The 21187-nt window shown below is 28.0% G+C and overlaps 2 long non-coding RNA genes across 3 annotated transcripts; one reads left to right on the forward strand and one right to left on the reverse strand.

Moving 5' to 3' along the window:
• Positions 1-9637: 9637 nt before the first annotated feature.
• Positions 9638-12041, reverse strand: LOC114915657 (uncharacterized). 2 transcript variants are annotated; one of them, XR_014431151.1, is made up of 4 exons: positions 11022-12031; positions 10825-10952; positions 10304-10360; positions 9638-9949 (listed from the first exon to the last, which is right to left on the reverse strand). It is a non-coding gene; the product is annotated as an uncharacterized LOC114915657 (long non-coding RNA). The 2 variants fall into 2 exon arrangements; XR_003803746.2 differs by having other exon boundaries at positions 10825-12041.
• Positions 12042-15185: 3144 nt separating this feature from the next.
• On the forward strand, positions 15186-20940 carry LOC114916314 (uncharacterized). The gene is made up of 4 exons (XR_014434916.1): positions 15186-17431; positions 17678-17902; positions 19502-19695; positions 19917-20940. It is a non-coding gene; the product is annotated as an uncharacterized LOC114916314 (long non-coding RNA).
• The last annotated feature ends 247 nt before the right edge of the window (positions 20941-21187 follow it).

The following is a 21187-nucleotide window of genomic DNA, read 5'->3' on the forward strand; positions in this document are numbered from 1 at the left end:
CTCATGCAACCTAACCCCTAACTAGGTTAATATGCAAGCATCAAAACTTAAGGAAATCACCAAAACTTTGACCTTTCATCAAGAACGCTCAAAGCTCTAATGCTCAACACATAACCTCTTGGATTCAATCACTACAACTATGGCTTTCGGAAACTCCACCAATCAAAAACTCTTAATACACTCGACAAATGAATGTCTTACCCACATCCAAGGTTCTAACAGTACTAGTTGGCTAGCACAAGGCTTCGTCCACTACTACTGGCACATATGCTCGTAACACGAGCGATACCACTCAACCACTACTTCTTACGTAAGCAAGAAGTATCAAAACAAATAAGCAATCATGAATAGCATCAACTAAGCTATATCATGTCTTTTAGCCAAACTATGAGAAAACAATATAAGTGCAAGCACAACACTAACAACGCAAGGGAAACATCATCATCATTATCATTATCTTCATCATAAAGCAAAACATTGTTAGAGTACACACAATTAAATAAACAACAAACATAGTCGTTCATCATTAGCACATCAATCAGTTCCACAATTCTTTTCATCATTCATCTACCAAACAAGCATAGAAGACTCATAACTCACGGCCGATTGGATCGACCTGACTCTGATACCACTAAATGTGACACCCTTAATACCCCAACACATATATAAATAAATCTTGTAAATAAACTAAAGAATAAAATATTCAACGTTGGTAAAAGGGTTCACATAAAACCTTCATAAATAATCAAAATAATTAAAAATGAAATTTAGAAAGTAAAACTTGATAGTCTACAAATTGCTTTCAAAATAGAAGGTATAACTCTAAATACATATAAAAATTTATCCTAGAATTCTCTGCCCCGATGTCACAATATCAGAGCACATCCACAACTCAACGGTTGACATTCTAGATGCCACCCAAAGCTGGATCTTCCTCACCTAAAACATCCACAAATTGTACGGTGAGAAAAGAAAACATTTATATGAAAAGCACACAAGGAAAAACACAATATAATCATAACTCATACAAGTATTTCTATATATCATAATTTGTCAATCATTCATCTTCACATCTCAATTCACAATTCACTACAAGAAAAATGATAAATTGCGACGGACAAATTGCGACGGTTATCTAGAAACCGTCGTCGCTTTGATATTGCGACCCTTCATACGACGGTTTTTCAAAACCGTCGCAAAATTGTTCAACATTGCGACGGTTTATCGTAAACCGTCGCAAAATTTGTTTAACATTGCGACGGTTTATCATAAACTGTCGCAAAATTTGTTTAACATTGCGACGGTTTATGATAAACCGTCGCAAGTTTAACATTGCGACAGTTAATCATAACCGTCGCAAATTTAACATTGCGACAGTTAGTCATAAACCGTCGCAAAATTTTCAGCATTTTTTTTATTAGAATTTAAAAGTTTTTTTTTAAGTATTATGTATATTATCTTAACGAACTTATATTTTATTAACAATTTTATATATACTTTCTTTAAAAATATAAAAATAAATATGTTAAAATTTATAAAAATCCAGTTTAATTTATTTATGATATAAATATGTTTTTAATATCTAATATATATTTTTAGATGATAATTTATTTTAAAATATATCTTATAATAACAATTCTAAATGGAACATAAATCTTCTGATTTTTCTTAGTTTGATTTTTTTAATCAATATATATAATTTTACTATTTTGATTTTTTCAATCAACGTATACAATAAAGAAAAAACACAAAAGATAAACATGCATAGTAAAAATTTTATTTTATCAAAAACCTTTTTATTTTAATATATTACATTATATATGTGAATATTAAGACATATATATATATACATATATATATATATTATAATTAAACTTTTTTAAAAAATTAATTCATTATTAAGAAAAAAAATTTATTACATGAGAATTAATTTCTTTCAAAAATTTGATAGATATAAAATAAATAAACATTTTTTCTGAATCTATATTTTTATTTTATTAGAATATAATTTTTATTTTTTAAAATATATTATTTTTTTAGCTAAAAAATTATGTATATGTCAAATAGTAGTGGGGCAAGTGCCCACTATTCCAAATGTACATCCGTCCCTATATATATATATATATATATTTATATATATATATATATATATATATATATAATATAGGGAGTTATAATTATACCAATGTAACTTTTATTAAGTATTATGTTGTTCAATAACTTTATATTAAATGTGTATTTTGTAAATCCAACCGTTAAATTGAAAGTTCATATCACTTTATAAGTGTATATCAAATTTTGTTAAAATTGAACAACAACTGGAAGGTAATCAAATTTTTTATATTTTAGTGTATTTTAAAATGAATATATGACATCAATTTTGTTTTATAAAAATGAAGTATCAAACCATCTTGGATTAATATAAAGTTTTGTATATATAATCTTTGAGAGATATGAACTTTCAATCTAACAGTTGGATTTACCAAATTCACATTTAATATAAAGTTATTGAGCGGTGTAATACTTAGTAAAAGTCACATTTAATATATATATATATATATATATATATATATATATATATGAGGGGGTTTATAATTACATCAGTGTAAATTTTACTAAGTGTTACACAACTCAATAACTTTATATTAAATGTGAATTTTGTAAATTTAACCGTTAAATTGAAAATCTTTTACTGTTAAATCATATATACAAAATGTTAAATTAATCAAAGATGATTTCTTATAAAAACAAAATTAAATCTGTCAGAAAATTTATATTTTTGATGAGAAAATTTTTGTAGGAAAAACTATATTATTGATGAAATATTTTAGAAAAATTTATATTTGTCGAAAATGTAAGAACTGGTTTTAAATTTGATATGAAAATATTATGATATAATTAGATAAGATTTTAAGTTAGTATTTTATTAATGGTTGATAATTAAAAAATAAAACAAGGATAAATATATTTTTTGAATTTTATATGTTTGATTTAAGATAACTTACAAAATAACTCTTGGTAAAGTTATTCTGCTCAATAACTCATCGTGTGTGTTGAATTTCATTGATCCAATTAATTGTTAATTTAAAAATTATTAAATTTTACTAATAATTAATATAAAAAAATTAATTAGTTTTGGAATAAATTATTTTCTAATTAACAATATAATTAAAACATTAATTATTTTAAATTATTTAACTAAAATCTTATTGACAATTTACTATATGATCTTAATATTTTTGTATAACTAATACTTGGATTTAAATTTGATATGAGAATATTATATATAATTAGATAAGATTTTAAGTTAGTATTTTATTAATAGTTGATAATTAGAAAATAAAACAAGGATAAATACATTTTTTTTGAATTTTATATGTTTGATTTAAGGTAAATAAATATATTAAATTAATTAATAATTTATTTAAAATATTAAAATAATTTATAAGTATGTAATAAATAAATATTTATAATTTTATAAATTATATTATCATTATAAATTAAAAAATTTAAATAATTTAAAGTATAATTTTAAATCGAAATAAGTAGATGTTAATTATAAAAGTAAGTACATATAAATAAAGAATAACTAAATATATTATTATTATTATTATTATTATTTGTAATATAAAATTATTATATATTATTATTATAATACAGATATGACATTGTATATTTGAGGATGACTTAAATGAATTAATCTGTACAAGTTATACTGACAACATACATATACATTTCGGTAGCTTACTCATCAGAACTTCACAGTTAAGCGTGCTTGACATGGAGTAGTACAAGGATGGGTGACCTTCTGGGAAGTTTCCCAGAAATTGCACAAGTAAGGATAAAACATGCTAAACAGTGAAATATCGTGAAATAAAATCCTTGAAAGGCCAAATATGAGGATTGTTACATTAATAAATTTATTAAAATAAAAAAAAATTATAATTTTTGACTGGTAAAAAAAGGATTGTAATATTAATTTAGAGGCAGTTGGTGCGACAGTTGATGAAAGGGTCGCAATGTTAATATAGAGGCATTTGGTGCGACAGTTAATGAAACGGTCGCAATTCCAATTTTGCGACGGTTTGTGCAACGGTTCTGATAACCGTCGCAAAATTGCCTGGTGACGGACGACTCTGCGACGGTTCCCAAATCGTCGCAATGTTGTCTTTGCGGCAGTTATAACCGTCGCAATGTAGGTCATATAACCGTCGCAAAATCGTCATTTTCTTGTAGTGATTACACCAATCCATCACAATCCACACAAATCTTACAATTAACATTATGCCAAGGCCACGCCACATCTGACACAAGTGATACGGGTTAATTGCCTCACTCATCCCACACCATGCCAAGGGCACGCTCGTCCTTGTAGCATCACTTACTCAAGGTTTGTCTCATCCCTGGTCATTAGTGTGAGGAACCACAATCACATTACAATCCACACAATCTCTTGCAATTAACCCTATGTCAGGGCTGCCATATTTGACATAAGTGATACGTGTTAATTGCCTTACTCATCCCACACCATGCTAGGGGCACGCTTGTCCTTGAAACATCACTACTCAAGGTTCGTCTCATCCCTGGTCATTAGTGTGAGGAACCACAATCACAATCATAATCATATCCACACAACATCTCATCTCATATCTCAAGTCCATATTACGTACATAATTCCATATCACATACACAACAGATAAGTCCAACAAAATAAGGGTTTACACACCGTACCCTTCGAGCAATTCACATCTAGATCATCAATTCTTATCAAGTAATATAACAATAATATTCATAAATTAATATAATAATCAATGGAATTACCAATTTAATATAATCTTAACATAAACGATAAAACCCCCAATTATTCCAAAACCTAACTCACACAAGCACTTTTTTACAATTTTGTTCTCTCTCCCAGATCATCATTCTTACAAATTAAATATATATTTCTAATCCTCAACACATACAGAATCTAATGGGATCATCAATTCCTCAAATAGAAATAATCCAATTTTCCATAACCTAACTTACAGGCACTTTTCTATAATTTCGTTCTCTCCCAAATCATCATTCTTACAAATTAAATATATATTCATAATCCTAAATTCATACAGAATCACATAAGACCAATAATTCTCCAAACAGAAATAATTATAAAATTACTCATAATCTTAAGGGACTCTTCCTCTACCCAATTCCCTCATGTAACTCTACATATAAATAATCCTCTTTTCTCCCGTACTTGGATAAACAACAGTTGAAACTAAAACAGAGATCTCTTGGTCGTTTCCTCCTCTAAGTGTCCCTCGGTCTTCAGAGAGTGTAGAAGGGAAAGAAGAGAGTGTAGAAGAAAGAAGTTAGAACTGAAAAATATGATTTTGGGAGTGCTAGAGCACTCAATTTATAGGCATCAAGATTCACGGAACGACCCGTTTCAAATCCGGAACGGCCCCTTCTGAAATCTCACGTCATGTGTAAAATTCACATCCAGAACGGCCGTTCTCAAACCAGAACGGCCCGTTCTGGGGTTTGCATTAAAGACTCTCAACAGTCATATTTTGGAACGACCCGTTCTGAAACCAGAATGGCCCGTTCTCAATAAGGTTCAAAGGCCATTTCTGAAATCCGGAACGGCCCGTTCTAGGCTACCAAAAGTAGGTGTCTTTAGTAATTTGGAACGGCCTGTTTCAAAATTAGAATGGCCTATTCTAGGCTACTAAACCACCTTAATTGGGCTCTTGGCCGAGTGAAAATTGGGCTGTTACAGTTAGGGTTTCTTGATTTCCTTAGTTTCCACCATAAGTGTGATTGATGTTAGTTCTAGTTGTAATAACTTTGTTGAAGCCATGTTTAGTTGTTTATTGGTTTTTGGTTATGTTCTTTATGTGATACTCCTATTCAGTGGGATTTGTGAACCTTGTTTATTGAGTAAATTTTATTTTTGAACTCTTATTCCATTTTGTTATTTTACATGTTTATGTTGGTATGTGGGGTAAAGGATATCACATAATATTTGAATAAAAACGGAAAAGTATAGATAAAAATTAAAAGAGTAATTAATAGGTGTTAAGGACTTAATTAAAATATTAACAATTTAATAACATTAAATGGAATATTAAATGACATATCAATTAAATACATGATTTTATACACTAATGACTAAAATTTGAAAAATGAACTTAAATAAGAGTATATTTGGATGAGAAATTTTAATGGACTACAAGAAAAATGCAAATTTCTGACAAACATAATTTGTCGGTAAAAAGGAATATCCATCGAAATAAAATAATTTTCGACAGATTTTCGACGGTTGCAAATCTATAAAAAAAGGTGTTGGAATAAAAACCCATTGGAAATTTTCTATTTAATTTTAATAAATTTATTAATATAACACCTCTCGTATTTGACCTCTCTAGGACTTCATTTCACGACACTTTACTTTTCAGTGTGCTTTGTCCTTACTAGCACACTTTCTGGGAAACTTCCTAGAAGGTCATCCTCAACTATACAATCTCATACTTGTACTATTTCTGGATCCCTCTCACTTCGATGTGTCCGGACTGTTATAAAAATATAATAATTATATTATATTTAATTATATTAACCAATAATAATAATTATATTATATTTAATTAATCCTTATTTGTATATATACTTACTTTTACAATTAACAATCTACTTATTTCTATTTAAAATTAATATTATGATACAATTTAAATTATTTATTATAAATTTTAAAGTTTAAATGATAATTTATATATTTTAAAATATTATTTTATAATTTATAATGATAATATAATTTATAAAAATATAACTATTTATTTATTGCATATTTATAAATTAAATTTTAATATTTTAAATAAATTATTAATTAACTTAATATATTTATTTATCTTAAATCTAACATATTAAACCATAAAGTGTATTTATCTTTATTTTATTTTTTAATTATCAACTACTAATAAAATACTAATTTAAAATCTTATCTAATTATATCATAATATTTTCATATCAAATTTAAAACTAGATATTAGTTATACAAAAATATCTAGATCATATAGTAAATTGTCAATAAGATTCTAGTTAAATAATTTAAAATAATTAATTTTTCAACTATATTGTTAGAAAATAATTTATTCCAAAACTAATCAATTTTTCTCTATATTAATTATCAGTAAAATTTAATAACTTTTAATTTAACAGTTGGATTGATAAAATTCAACATACGTCATGAGTTATTGAGCGAAGTAACTTTAGCAAAATTTACTTTGTGAGTCAATTGATTTCTTCTCTCTCTCTCTCTCTCTCTTTCTCTCTCTCTCTCTCTCTCTCTCTCTATATATATATATGTATATATATATATATATATAATTTACTAGTCTTTTTTAGATAAGAATTTATCAGAATATATATATATATATATAGATATTTAAAATTTTATTGATTTTTTTAATATATGACTGTCAATTTTAATCATCTTTATATTATTACCAAACGGAATATTAAACTATTCTGATGAATGTAATATCCGATAGAATATTAAACATTTTTTGACAGGTTAAATTTTTGACAAACCATTATCCATTAGTAACATCCCATCGAAAATTTTTTACTTAAGCATCTACTAAAAAATTTTGTCATAAATTCTTACATTTTCGACAAATATAAATTTGTAAAAAATATTCCGTTGATAATATAACTTTTCCTATGATTTTTTTCTATCAAAAATATAAATTTTCTGACAGATTTATATCCGTCGAAAATATAAATTTTTTGATAGATTTATATCTGTCAGAAATTACAGGATATCTGTCAAAAATAAATATTTTTTGACAGATTTGTATCCATTGGAATTTATCCATCGGAAATATAAATTTTTTGACAAATTTGTATCCGTAAAAAATTATCCGTTGATAATTTTTATTTTTCTTGTAGTATTCAAACTTTTTTAAAGAAACCCAAATGCTTTGGTGTAAAATGTTTTATTTTGATGAAGAATTTACAAAAAAAATAAATTAAAATTTAAACTTTTGTAAAATTCCTAAAAGTGTGTTTGGATGGAGGATTTTAATGGTGTAATTCAATTTTTTGACGAATTTCAAATGCTTTGATGTAAAATGTTTTGTTTGGAGGAAAAATATACAAAGAATTTGAAATTCAAACATTTGAGAAATTTCTTTAAATTAAAGAGTTTTAATTTCTTCCAAAAAAGTAAAATTTTTTAAATTCTTCTTTCTCCCCTACATCCCTATTCTCTCTTTAAAAATTGACATAAAAAATAGAAAAAATTTTTAAATTATTGAATATTCAAAATTATTTTTTAAATTATGTAATATTATTTTTAAAAATAATAGTAAATATTTATAAGTTGTCTAATATTTAATTTTATAAAATTAAATCTTAAAATTTCAATACACACATTGTTTAAATTCAATTTTACTCATTGTGAAAATTAAATTGGCTTATCCAAGCTAAGAATTTAAACTTTAAAACATTTGAATTGACTAGTTCAAATAAGACATTTAAAAAATGAAAATTAAAATCAAAATAATTCAAATTCTAAGAATTTCATGTTCTTTGAATTTTTAAAATTTTTCATCCAAACACATGGTACATATGCATAATTTAAAATTCTCCAAAAAAAACGTAAAAATTTGAAATTCTTCTTTCTCTTTTATTCTCCTATATTCATCTTCACTCATTCAAAATCGACATAAAAATATTTATTATTTTTTAAAATAATAATTATTATCTAATAGTAATTTTTAAAATTATTAGCTTTATAAAATTAATGTTTATAAAAATTTACTAATACTTAGTTTTATAAAATTTAATTTTAAGGATTTAGTTTTATTCATAATGAAAATTAAATTATTCTATCCAAACTTAAAATTTAATATTTTAAAATTTTTACTTGACTTATTCAAATAAAATATTTTAAAAATAATGAAAAATAAAATTAATATAATTTAAATTATAAAATTTTTAATTTCTAAAATTATTTATCCAAACATAAAAATGGAATTGTGCTGGAATTTTCTTTTAGCTTTTCTATTAAATAATAGTGGCTACTATTAATACGTAATTTATGGAATCATTCACAAATAATATGTTGCCAGCCTAAAATAATAAACACCCTAGTACTTTATAGAAATTACGTATTCAAAAATAATTGCTTTTCAATTACGTATTAATGGCTGCAGAAGATTCTTTAATGAAAATTAGTTTAAATGTATATTATATTAAAAAACACTATATTTGAACAATGTCTATTAATAGATAGCGTTTCTAAAAAGTGCTATCTATGTATATGTAAATAGAAATCACTTCCTTTTAAGTGCGCTATCTATGTCTAGGTACCTACATGACGCTTTTTCAAAGAAGTGTTCTCAATTTTTGAATGTATAGACAACACTTTATGTTAAAGCGTTGTCTTTGATTTATCTTATAGAAAGTGCCTGTAGCAAAAGCGCTTTTGATATTCTAGCAATAGAAAGCGCTTCCTTATATAACGCTATCTATATGTTTAATTTTTTTTTAATAATTTTTTTACATCACTGACACTTGTTGATTTTGCTATGCATGCAAAAATAAATCCCAAGGCATAGAACTATACCAATCAATCAAGAATGTAGCCAAATTTGATTCAAAAATATAATGTATAATGTATACATTAAAATTAAAAGATTAGTTTATATAAACCTAACATGTATTACATTTAGTTTGTTGCAATAATAGTTACATATATCTAAACACAATCAATGCTTATCCATTACCATGCAACTCCTAGACTTAGACTCAAATAAAAAATAAAAAATAAAAAGAAAATGTATATAGACCTAACATATTATATTTAGTTATTTGATATTAACTCGATTGTAACATATAATCAATGTTTGTCCAATATCATGTAGTTCTCGCTCTTAGAATATTCCACAGCCCATTGGTTCTGCAAAAAAAAAGAAAAATTATAAGTCACCAACTACATAGAATATAAAAGAAAATGTATAAAAATTAAAAAAATAGCATAAAAGAAAAGTGGCATGACCTAAAAATGCTATAGCACAATATACTAACCTACAAGCATTTTTTAATGACAAATAAACACTAATCTTCTCTAACTTCTGTAATTTGAATTAGAAGTTATATAATATAATATTTTTGATATAGTTTTGTTGGAAGAAATTTCAAAGGAAAAGGAGGTGAGAGTTTTGAAGGGAAGAAAATTGTTACATAATTTCTTCTCTTTGTATTATTAATTATTAATAGATAAGAAAACTAGGAGGAAAAGAAATATACATACTTTAATGTTGCCAACCTCAACCATTGGTCGTCGGTATCTAAGCTGATTTCCGGCCGACTGAAAATAAGGGTAGGTGAGTCATTAAAATTTGTAGGCTATTCAATGTATTTTTTATTATTAATGAAGAAAGAGATATATTAAATTAGTAAACAAAAACTCATTCAATTCATAAGTCAAAAAGGGTGAAAATAATGGGTAGGTGAGTCTATCTAACTAGGTATGGCATTCTAATTTAGTCTCGTAAATACCCGTTCTAATAGGGGTGTGCATGGTTTGGTTTTTTAAAAAAACCACACCGAACTGCACCTACCATTTTAATAAAATGAACTAGTTTATAAATTATGTAAACCACTTTAATAAATCATTTTAAAATTTAATTACTTTAATAAACAAGTTTATAATAGGTTTAAAACTAGTTTTATAACTAAACTAATTTTTGAACCAGTTTTAAGAAATAAACCAATTTTAAATAAATTGTTAATATGTTGCCAAACACCGATTCAGCAATAGTGCGTGCCAACCTTGTTTTCCCAATAGAGTTAGTTCCTTGCAACAACAACCAAGTAATAACACTTTGCTTTGCAGATTTGGAATCAACCAAGGCCTCAGCTATGGAAGAAACTGTCTCAGATTGCCATGGCACATTCTCCTGCAACAGTTTACAAATATGAGCTTGTCGCAATGTTCTATTAGTAATATTAGTTATGATATTTTCTACCATTTGCCTTGAACCACTGAATGTTGAATTGCGAGCCACAGAGAAAGATACTTTGTCGTGCGTGAGAGATCGAGAGTCTGAAAGACAGAGAGAGTGCGAGAGACAGAGTGAGTGTGAGAGTGCTCAGCAAGATAGCAATTACGCCTGTTCCGTCTCTGAGCGAGGCATAATCCAAATATATTTTTCAGTGAACCACTAAACCAAACCTTTTAAAAAGAACAGGTTCTGTTTTTAAATTTTATTTTAAAAATTAAATCTGGTTCGGTTTTATTATAATTAGTTCTGATTTTTTTAAAGTGGTTCAATCTGGTTTTGAAATTCAGTTCGGTTCTTTTGATTTTTTTAAACACCCCTACATTCCAACCACCTCGATTTGGGTAGAAAAAATCTATATTGACTCAGTTCGAATTCGAGTTCAGATTTTCTTCGATTGGAAACGAGAATATTAATACCCGTCTCATCTCCGTACCCGCCCCCACTTGCCAGACCTATATATATCTAACAATATGATAAATGAGAAGAAAAAGGGAACTAAGGGAGACAAAAGAAAATGTGTGAAAATGAATTATGATAAAATGTTTGGTAAAAGAAAAAGTAAACATAATAATTAAAATGGGAACAATCAAAATTAAACTTCCCCTTTTATGTCAGGGAAAGTGCATGGAAATTGCACAAAATATTTATGTATTTGCATTTTTTCAAGTACGCAGCAACGAGTGTTGATATGATTTATGCCTTTTTTCCATTTCTTTTTCTTTCATAGTTTTAAATTTTATACTTTTTCTCGATGTTTTTCAGATTTTATTTTTATTTTTTGTTGAAAATTTTAATTTATTATTTTTAGTTGTATTTGGAACTTTTTATTATTTTTTTTATGTATAATAATAATAAATAAAATAATGATATCAATAATAAATAATGAATATAATTTTTATTTATTATATATATAACATTAATCTATAACTACCTAATATTTATATGATTTTTATCAATTTAAAATAAATAATTTAAATATAAAGCTAAACAACGTAAATATAATAATAATGAATAAATAAAATAATAATAAAAATATTAAATATATTAAAATTTATTAATTTAGTATTTTATTTTATTTAATATAAATTAATTTAAAAAATATTTTCACTCTATTTCTCCTCACATAATTCAACTTTACCAAACAATTACAAATTTTACTTTATTCTATTTTATTTCTTACATATTTTTTATTAAATTAATTCTCATCTATTCTCATTCCTTCTATTCCTCCCCCCTCCTAAACAAAGCTTAACTAATTACATACTTTTTTTTATTTATGTATATATTCAAAAGGAATAACCAAAACTTTTGTAGAATTACAAGAGAACGTGTTAAAATAAAAGAAAATGATATTAATTTGTATTTGATTGTACTTATTGTTTTAGTTACGTATTAACGATTAATATATATATATATATATATATATATATATATATATATATATATATATATATATATAATTTAATGATTAGTCTTGATAGTAGTTTATATTACACTAGTATTTTAGTAAGTGCAATACACAAATTAAATGTTTATTATACATAACTAAAATTTAAATTAAATTATGTATATAAATAAATACTATATATAAATATATAAATTATAATTAGATTTAAATAAATAAATATTTTAAATATATAAATAATATTTATATTTATGATAAATAAATTATATTGTAACACAAATTTATTTTTAGGGTTTATTTTGAATTTTGATCATTATTTTAAAATATTAAATTTTATTTCATAAATAATGATGATAAAAAAAAATTGAAAGTTAAAAATTTCTTAAAAACTTTCTCGCGCAAAATAATAGTTCATATTTTTACATAGATAGGTTGATTGTGAATTGGATGATTATTGTGTTTGAATGATCTTTTATGTTTTCAATTACATATTAAAAAATACGATTAAATTTTAAATTAATCAACTCATATACTAAACAAGAATTACTATCTTAGCAGAAAGTAATTCTAAAGATTTTCCTTTAATATGTTGATATTCTTTCAACAACTTATCTAATTTGATTTTTGTTTATCGTAATTATTTATAAATTAAATATTAATATTTTAAAATCAATTATTAATAAAATAAATAATTTTATACTACAATGAAAATTATTTATCATAAATTTACATGACTATTATATAGAAATGTAGGTTGTAATTAAATAGAAGGTATAATTGTGTTTTGGTGACTGTCTACAACTATAATATTAATTAGCATTTGACTTTCAAATTCAGATATTTAAAAGGTTCACGTGTCAGAGTTTCTTTATATATATATATATATATATATATATATATATATATATATATATATATATATATATATATATATATATATATGAAGAGGGTTCAAACGACACCGGTGTAACTTTTACTAAATGTTACATCGTTTAATAACTTTATATTAAATATGAATTTTGAAAATCTAACCGTTAGATTGAAAGTTCATATCTCTTAGATCATATATGTCAAATTTTGTTAAAATTGAACAACAACTTGAAGGTAATCAAAGTGTTCATATTTTGGTATATTTTGAAATGTATATATTACGTCAATTTTATTTTATGAGAATGAAGTATCAAATCATCTTAGATTAATATAAAGTTTGATATATATGATCTAAGAGATATGAACTTTCAATCTAACGGTTGAATTTTCAAAATTGACATTTAATATAAAATTATTGAGCGGTGTAACACTTAGTAAAAGTTACACCGGTGTCGTTTGAACCCTCCTCATATATATATATATAGAGGAGGATTCAAACGACACCGGTGTAACTTTAACTAAGTGTTACACCGCTTAATAACTTTATATTAATTATGAATTTTGTAAATCCAACCGTTAGATTGAAAGTTCATATCTCTTAGATCATATATACAAAATTTTATATAAATCCAAGATGATTTGATACTTCATTCTTATAAAACAAAATTGACGTAATATATTTATTTCAAAATATACTAAAATATGAACATTTTGATTACCCTCAAGTTGTTGTTCAATTTTAACAAAATTTGATATACACATATAAAGTGATATGAACTTTCAATATAATGGTTGGATTTACAAAATTCATAATTAATATAAAGTTATTGAGCGGTGTAACACTTAGTTAAAGTTACACCGGTATCGTTTGAACCCTCCTCATATATATATATATATATATATATATATATATATATATATATATATATATATATATATATATATATATATATATATTTGGTGAAACTGAGTGACACACAAGTTCGGTGAAAAGTTAGCGTGGATAATGGCTTCTATGCTTCTTGGCTCTTTCTCTTTGGCTTCTTCCCTTACCGCTGGTAAGCCTTCCAAATTCCTCCATTTTATTTCAGCAATATTACTGCAAATTTATGTTGCTTATGCGTTTTTCTAAAAAAAAAAATTGATGTGAAAATGCTATATTATTTTATGGCTTCATGGTGTGCATGCTGATAATTTTATTGTTGAGGAACCTTGTGATCTGAGAAGAAGCATATAAATGGGTGTATTGAAGGGGAGGGTGTGAGGTTGCAAGCCAGGTTATTATTTCAACTTTTTTTAAATTTATTTTAAATATCATGCATACTATGATTTAAAAAATATATTAAATTTAAGTAATAATTTTAAAAATGAATTGAAAAAAATCTTATTTTCAAAATTGAAGATCAATGAAAGTTTTCATGAAAATGACATAATATTAGGTGTAATTTAGAAATAAATGATAGATACATATATATGATTTGCAGAACATAATTTAACTTTTCCCCCCTTATTTAATTAATAACGTTATTTTTAAAGAGATGAGTGATTTTCAAAAATTAAAGAAAAGATATGTTATTCTTAAATTTGGACGTCATGTGTTGGTATTTTTCAAGATAAGTAAAAAAAACACATTTATGCTAATTAATTTATAATTTATAATAACCTAAACATATAATTATATATAGGTAAGTCATACCTCACTCACTCTGATTTATATTTATCTTATTCATTATAATATATTTATATTTTGAAAACACCCATATAATAATGAAAATATTATATAGTGCATTGTTATTGTGACACCTTCTATCCCGCATATCATAACACATAATAATAAAATTTGAATAATAAAACATTTTATAATTAAAAAAAAAATCCAACGTGTTCAGATAGAGAGTACCACATGCATAACTTAACAAAATCAGCAAAATTTAAAAAAAATAAAATAAAAGTAAAGTCTCCAAAAATAATTTAATAAGTGAACATCCTAATCTAATCCTATCTACGCCCCGATGTCACATGTCCTATCAGAGCAAAGCCAAACTCTGAAGCCTAAGCTTCATCACCTACATTTCCAGCTTCACGCTGATAATCACCTGTACAACAGTCAAAGGAGAACAACAAAAAGAAAAGGGAGTGAGAAACATCTCACTCTAGCTCACAGTGTAGAAATACACACCGAATAGCCAAATACAAACAAGACAGATATAACATAGATTTATTAATAACAATATTACATCTCACTCATCCAAGACATAAAAATATCAATTAATTATATAACATTGAAAATGCACGTGTATGAACACGGACTACATGTTATCATGCATGTGGCGCCAGTAAAACATCACATGGCATATTGCCGCTAGCAATACACGAAGAGTAGTCTAGGAGTACATGTCGAGTCACACCCTCTGCGCACTCTCACTAGAAGGATATACTACCAGAGTCTCGTCGGGATGGCTAAGCCGCACAAGATACATCCCATGCACACAATGGGCGAGACTGGGACTTCCAAACCGAGCTATCCCCAAGGACTAATCCCCAAAGCTTTTACACTAGGGGGCCTTCTCTGGCGATGTATTCCATATGGTACCCTTAAAACACTTATGCAAATGATGCATGTCAATCAAGACTCTATGCATTCTCATATCACATTATCATTTCCCATGGTAATATCACATCATCACATTATCTCATCATATTTCATTATCACATTTCATATCTCATGTCTCAATCACATTTCACATTATCACATTATCTCATCATATTCACCAAGCCTTCACAGAGCACTTTAATTTATATCAAAACTCGTTTATTTATAAAATTAAATACATATTTTTACATCTCATCAACCAAGAAATATAACAGAGCAATCAGAAATCAAAACAGAAAATATTTATATTTTCCCTATTTCTCATAGGGTTTCCCGCAGGAACCCATAGAGCACTCTAAATCATATCAAAACATATTTATTCTCAAAATTAATCACATAGTTACACATTACATTTAACAAGGAATACAATAGAGCAATCAGAAATCAAAACAGAAAATATTTATATTTTTCCTATTTCTCATAGGGTTTCTCATAGGAACCCATAGAGCACTCTAAATCATACAATTACACTACAACATTTTTTATATTAGGCAACGAGTTTTTAGGCAACCCCTAAAAAAATGTTCTCGAAATATGGAATAAGCAACAATTTTGTAAACTGTTGGTTTTTTGTTTGACAACAATCATAAAACCGTTCCCAAAAGTACATATAAGCAACAATTTTATAAACTGTTGGCATTTTGTTTGACAACAATCATAAAATCATTCCCAAAAGCACATATAGGCAACAATTTTGTAAACTGTTGGCATTTTGTTTGACAACAATCATAAAATCGTTCCCAAAAACACATATAGGCAACAATTGAACAAAGCGTGCACTATTCTCTTTTCAATATTAACAAAACTATTCTTGCACTACTAAGAAAGATACCTTCACCCCCCTTTCCCACCTCTTCACATACCCTTCCTCATCTCCCAACCCCACACCCCTTCTCTCTTCATCATCGCCCTCTCCGCCCCCTCCCTCGCCCTCTTCCGCCCCCTCCCTAGCCCTCTTCCGCTGCCTCCGCCACTCCACGCCGCCGCCTCTCTCCTCTTCAGCTGGCGCTCCCCCTGGCCAGACTTTATAGTGTGAGCTGCGTGCGCTGACTCCGTCGTTGCACTGTCAGCGCGCGACACCAGGCAGCCGTTCTCCTCCTTTCTCAAGCTGCTCACTAAGGTGCTTTCTACGGAGCAGGAGCTGAGCTTGCAGGCCGCCTCTATGAGGAGGACGATGGGGTCGTGGATGATGTCGATGCCGATGGAGACGCGGCGCCGTTCAACGCTGGAGACGACGCAGTGGGTTTCGTCGCCGATGACGGTGGAGGCGGCGGAGTGGAGGCCGAGCTGGTCTATGAGGGTGTGGACGCGGGCTTTTTTCTTGGACTTAGACAGAGAGCGGGGGAGGCGGAACTCGGCGACGAAACACGGAGGAGCGGTGCTAGGGTTTCCGATTTGGGGAACTCCGAGCACTGACTCGTGGATCGCGAGTTTAATGTAGCAGAGGTTAGGTCCGTTCCTCTTTGTTCTCTTTCATCGTTCAGTTTTAATCAGCATTTTCCAAATCTCAATCATGAAGTTTATTTAAATAGCTAAATATTCATGTTAATCGAAACTATTTTTTGAATAGAACATGTAGTGTTAGCGTCATTGATTGATTATTCATTAATATTGGAATTTGATTATTTATGTGTTATGGCTGCGTTTGTTATATGTATTGCCGGTTCTTGTGTTCTAACATTTATGTTATAGCTTTTTACACTGTAGGTGCTCCAACTTTTACCTATGAAGTCACTTTCTTCTAAGCTTGTGGTGAAGAAATTAGAGTTGTCGTTGGAGAAATTCCTGAAGGATCATTACCTGTCTGGCTCCCCGGTTATTATCAATGATTGTATGGCTCACTGGCCGGCCAAGATGAGATGGAATAATGAAGACTACTTGCTAAGTGTTACTGGTGACTGCACGATTCCGGTTGAGGTAATTCCTTGATTGATATATCTGTGATTGTTAAGGAAGGCACCTGGTCTTCTGTGAGGAACAAATGTTGAGAGATGAAGGTTTTGAGATCGGATGTATTTGTTTAATTTTCTTCTTTCAAGAGAAAAATGTTGATGGCTGATTGAAAATTTTCTATCATTATGTGTTAAGCTTAACTCACGTTAATGAATAATTAGCAAATTGTCACTTAACTCGCTCCTGGGAAATATATGTGTAGTAGTAGCTGCTGTGCTGGATTCAAGCTAAATTATGAAATTTAAGTTGTTTGCAGGTAATATTATTTGTTACTACTTTTTTTACCAGGAGCTTGATATTAATGTGTGTTGTGGATATCAAAAGTTAAAGACTTGAAAATAGTCTACGTTCGAAAATCAGGAAGAATTAGGATAGGAACTGGTTATTATAGTGAGTAAGATGGATTTAATTCTGATTTTTCTTTACCATGGAAAATTGGTTATCCTTGCATTGTAAGAGATAACAAATCCTTTTGCAGTTACCACTATATCTCTTTATACGAAAATTCCGGCCCAAGAGTAGTAAGGCAATAAAAGCTTAAGCTTTAGGAATTAGGCCTACCAACAAAAAATTATTTGCTATTAGATTTTATAAAATAAAAGGTTACACATGTTGACAAAATGTCTCCTATGTTGGATAAAAGACCTAATATATATCTCTTTCATTTAAAGAAAAAAAAAATGATCTCAAAATTTGCTTTAGGTCTCACTTACTGTTGGTGTAGTCTTGAAGGCAGGCAACATTTGAGGGACTATTGAAATTTCTCTTATATTTGAACATATAATTTTTTTCCGTGAGGTGCTTCATGGATCTCTTTTGTGCTATGTTGAATTGGTCTTTAGATACTACCAATTGGTTTGGCTTTTGGTAAACCATGACTATTTTTAATCTCAGTTATTGAAAACCTTTTAAACATTGTATTCTTTCTTTATTCTTCCCATGTTCTGGCCACTAATTTCCTGTATAGTGTCTATGATTTAGTATAAGTGAACTTACTATTACAATTTTCATAGTATGTTAATCCATTGCTGCTTCTATGCCATTATGAATTTTAATTTTGCTGAAGAATGTTTAAAAATGTTAAAAATCAAAATAATTTGATTTTTAACATTTTTAAAATGTTAAAAATGGTAAGCCAATCTTAAAAATAATTTGATTTTTAAAATAATTTTAACATTTTAATTATGAATTTTAATTTGCTGAAGAATGGTAAGCCAATCTTAAAAATGTTGTAGTGGCATAGCACATAGAAGGATGGTCATATATTGAAATTTTTTATGTAGATTAAATAATTTGTGCTACACATATATAAATGCTAAAAAAAATCAAAATTAAAGACAAACTCGTAAGGAACAATTTGTTAGAAGCATGGCACTCTGAAAGACATAATTTGAATTGTCAAATAAGAACAGGAAAATTGATTCTAGTCATAGATCGCTTGCTGATTGATTTTATCTCGGTTTCTAATGTATAAGCAATGGTTTATTGCAAAAATGTGAAGATGATTACACTTTATGAGCAATATTCATTATTTCTTGAACTGTTTTTAATTACATTTTGCAGGAAATGGAGGTACTCGGGCTCCAATTTTGGTTTATCCAAATGACATGGATGGTGTACCAAAGATTTCCTTACGAACTTTCGCAATGGCTTCTTATAAGTTAAAGGGATCTATTTGGATGCAAAATGGAGTTAGTGAGAGTCAACTATCAAATTCTCTCTTGCAGGCTGCAGATAACTGGTTAAGGCTGCTTCAGGTAATTCTCTTGATTTTAATTAATTTGTAAGTTGTATGTTTTCTTATTTTTTGAACTGAATCTGAATCTAATTAGATGAACTAGTCCATTTAAGAAAATAAAGCACTCCCTGGCCTTACTTTTTTTATTTTAAGAATCTAAGTTTAGTTTACTTTTTGATTGTTTATATTGATATTGCTTTTTGATGTCATAATTTAACCAATGTTGTATTGTATCTGCAGGTGATGGAATTTCTGACATCACTTGCGGGATGAAAATCAAGCATTCAAGGTCCCTGAAAAGCTTTACATGGTGTATATATTGGAAATTCCTTATTTATTGTATTTATACTTGTGTATATTTGGTTTATTTGATTGTTTATACTTTTGTGGTAGCTGTAAATTCCTGGCTGAGAATTATATATATTGGAAAGATTAAGGAAAATCTGCTCAGAGGGTTTTTTTGGTTCCCCCGTTAGAAGTTCATATTATTGTATTTATTTCATATTCTTTCTTCAGTTTGGTTACTGCTCCTAACCAGCTCCTTGGGGATTAAATATGAAATATGAAATTTCTAAAGCTATATATATGTTCATTTAAGGTAATCAGAAATAATCCAAAAATAAGCATGAATTTTTTTATTTTTTTTAAAGACAATCTACATCGGTTAAATTTAGTCTAAATTGTTACCTATATTATCTCATTGACAACCTTAAAAAAATGTTCCCTAATGTCACTAGCAACGGTCATAAAAGTGTTGCCTATAAAAACAGACTACATTTCTAAAACCGTTCTTTAAAAATTAATAGTGTTGCCTTAAATTAAAAAAAAATCGTTGCCACTGAAGATCATGAAAACCGTTCTTGAAAGTTTAGGTAACGGTTTTTTTGACATCGTGGGCACAGGCCAAAAAACCGTTGCATATTGAAATAGGCAACGGTTGATAAATCCACGCTTGAAAAACCGTTGCCAAACCGTTCCCTAAACTTTTAGGAACGGTTTTTTTGGCTTTCAACAACGTTTTTTTATTGTTGCCATAGATAACAAATGTTGTAGTGTTAATTGCATATAAGAAAAATAATAAGTAAAACAGATACGATTGGGAGAAACCCCTCATACATGAGCATACAAAAAAAAATACAGCAAACACAGGATTGGGGGCCAATCCCACTACCCAGCATATATTCCCACACCCAGAGCAAGATTTCTCACTCCCCCCTTACCTCGATAAGCAGGAGTCGAATCTTGATGGTCGCCCCCTCTAGGTTCCCCTTCGTCTTCAGAGAGAAAGGAGGAAAAAGATTATAAAATGAAGAAATGAATTTTAAAGAGTGCAAAACGCTCTATTTATAGGCACCAGGCCGCGGCCAGAACAGCCTGTTCCAAATCCGGAACGGCCCGTTCTGGATTCCTTCGTCACCTCAAAAATATGCCACCGGAACGGCCCGTTCTGGACTTATTAATGCTATGTAAAAAATGTAACCGGAACGGCCCGTTCTTCATTCAGAACGGCC

The sequence above is a fragment of the Cajanus cajan genome, chromosome 1 (genome assembly GCF_000230855.2).
Source record: "Cajanus cajan strain Asha chromosome 1, NIPB_CcT2T_4, whole genome shotgun sequence".
Classification (NCBI taxonomy): Eukaryota; Viridiplantae; Streptophyta; class Magnoliopsida; order Fabales; family Fabaceae; genus Cajanus; species Cajanus cajan.